Here is a 3,041-nt window from a genome sequence, read left to right as displayed (position 1 = left end):
TGACTGGAGTACATTGGACTGCTATATTTAGGATTACATATGAAAGATTACAGATAAAGATGTTGTAGCTCAACAACAGCTTGAGAACTAAGGATTATGAATCAAAAGCTAAGCAGAAGTACAGCTAACAAATGACCCGATTCATGCCAACCCGGTTACAAAGTAATGGGTCCTATTTATATGCCTTGGGAATTACTGTGGTAACTGTCGTGGTAATTACTGACTGATCCACTGTTCGTCTCACAGGAGCCGGTTCCCACCCAGTGAGACTATCTCAGCCATCTACAGTGAGTGAAGCAAACATTGCTCTAAAGCAAAAGAGACAATTGAAACTCATGGGTGGTAGATGAGAGCTTTTTTTTCCATATTGTGAAGCTACTTTTCATGTCCAAACTTGGAACTATTCTGCAGAGCTACCCTCGCTTGTTGCAGACATCAACATCCGTGCTATCCTTGACTATGCACAACCCTTGTGCTTCCACTTGTTGGCACAACCCCAGCTTTGTTGCAAGATCCCTCCATCCTCATTGCTTGCCAACTTAGCTCCTCCCATGCTCTGCCCGACAAATTTTGAGGATTCACATATTCTTGGCTAATTTACTATATTTTTGAACTATTTACAGGTTTAAAAATGGACAAAATACCCAAAATAGTTTGTGCTAATAGCATTGATGAAGTTCACTGTGCTGACCTAGTGATTGAGTACGCGTCTCGTTCGAGAGTGCAAGGTGGAGGACATCGTCTGTGTTAAGGTACATGAAAACAATGTGGATAGTTAAACTTTTTCATGATGCTATGAGGCAAAGAGTGAAAATGCAAAGCATATATTGCCCATCACACAAAATGCCATGCATAATACATAAGTATCATGGAGAGTGGGCATTGTGTCTCCCCAAAATTTATAAGAAACGGAAGTCATACCCTATGATGTAGTCTTGTGGAGATTTGGACACGGATTACAAACCTTGTAGTGTTGTCAATAATGGAGTAGTGCTTGTCCCTTCAAAATGTCCACCTTTATGAATATGTAAGCTTCTTGTGGCACACATCTCAAGAGTTAAAACAAATATAAAAGACTTAGAAATTAAGCTTCAACGAATTTTGCAAGAGCACGACATCAAATCCATAGGAAAACTCAACTTTTAAAAATTAATATGTAAAAGAGCTCATATGAATTGTAACAACCAACGGTCTCTTTAAAATTAATGCATAGGAACAATTTCTAATGGTATCATAATAAGATTAATCTCATAGAAACAATTTGTAATGATCTCATAGGACAAAATCAGTGAAAGATTTATACAAATTTACATCTGCCTATACAGTCTATGTCTTGTCTTATTATCACGATTGACGTGACCGATCACATCAACAACAAGCAACTACAACAGATCAGCATTTACCAGTCACTTATCGGTCACAAAAAGAGGCCATTTACCGTCACGAGCAATCATGCTATAGATCAGTGCTCGAAAAAACCATTTTCCCAAAAACTTGGCAAACCTACATATGTGAAACAACAGAGGTAAATTGACAAAATGTGAAGGTTTTTATACCCAATTACACAATTTTTTTCAAAATTTTGTAGGTTTTCTCACCTTCAAATATAAAATTTAGAGGCAAATTTCAAAATATGTAGGTGGGATTACACTAAACCTAGGTTTTTTTCGAGCAATGCTATAGATGGGTCACATGACACTTGCCTTAAAAGCTATGCTGGTCACCTATTTCTTAACTTGTTTGCTTCTGTCGGAAGTTGAAAGCTTCACCAATAGCAACTTAAGCTACCTTCAAAAGGCCTAGCTTGGGATGGCTTGCAATTATACAATATGCCGATGCTATTTTGCCATTGAAGCACACCCCATGTATAGAGACAAAGCATTTTTCACTACAAATATAAAAAATAACAGATAAGATTAAGTTCAGAGTATGATCAAGAAGGTATTATGCAAATATATTAAAGTTCCTCAAACCTCTCTCTTTCAAGACCATGTAGAGAAGTAGTTCAACGACCACGAATGGTGGCCTTACTACTCCATGACTCTAGACACTGCCTATGTCAAGCCACCATAGGGCTCATAGGCAATGTCGAGAGAATACGGGAAACAATGAGAAGCTAGCATACCGATGGTCTTGAAGTCGAGACTGAGGCCCGATAGGCATCACGGGAGGCTAGATTTCTTGATAGAACAACGTGCTTTGTATGCTTTCAAGTGTTTGAAAAAACAAAGTAGATTCATTAATTCTTGGCCGCTTGATTTGCGTTGAAGGCAATGGCCTAGATCATGCCAAGGGGCCACTTTTAGGCTAATACCTTCTCTTATGTTGATCATGTCTATTGCAATCTCCATCATCGTATCTCTTGCGACAATGTAGATTATCATGTTCACTTTTGCTATTGTGCATTCTACCATCACCATTGCTTCCGTGTTGTTCCTCTTCTTTCAAGTTAGCCTCATGATCAAGCTCCTTTTGGACAATCTTTGATTCTCCCTCTCACAAACCAGAGGTGTTTGCCAAAATACCATGAAGCAAGACATGTTTTTGCAACAACCTCTAACTACAAGTTAGGCATATCCTCGTGTAGGTCCATTCCTAAAAGGCGTTGTCTAGGAAGAACATTTGGGCTTTGTCCTCCTACATGTGAGGCTTCTTCAAACTCACTTCACATCCACTAAACATAGCCCAAATATTCTTTGCCACAGCCATGTTGGGCATATCCTGCAATCAACTTGATCCAAATGACAATAAAAGCACAAAAACCTCGCAACAGACCCTTCTTGGGCATACCCTCCTACACATGCATTCCAAGAGGCCTTATTTGGCCTAAAACCCTTACTTTGAATCCACTGAAAACAACTGAAAGCTTCTACTGTGCAATCGACACGCTCTAGGTGACAACATCCTAGAGATGATGCAGGTTGATTAAAAGCACTGCCAACCAAGACATGTTTGGATATCAGTCCATGCCTAAAGCTAGCCTTTGTTGGGCATACCTATTGGGATACAAGTGTCTATGCCTTGCCCGGCCACCCAAGCTA

This window comes from Adiantum capillus-veneris, chromosome 7, assembly GCF_014529385.1.
Source record: "Adiantum capillus-veneris isolate H3 chromosome 7, ASM1452938v2, whole genome shotgun sequence".
Taxonomy (NCBI): Eukaryota; Viridiplantae; Streptophyta; class Polypodiopsida; order Polypodiales; family Pteridaceae; genus Adiantum; species Adiantum capillus-veneris.
The sequence above is the reverse complement of the archived record's forward strand: the minus strand, read 5'-3'. Positions refer to the sequence as shown.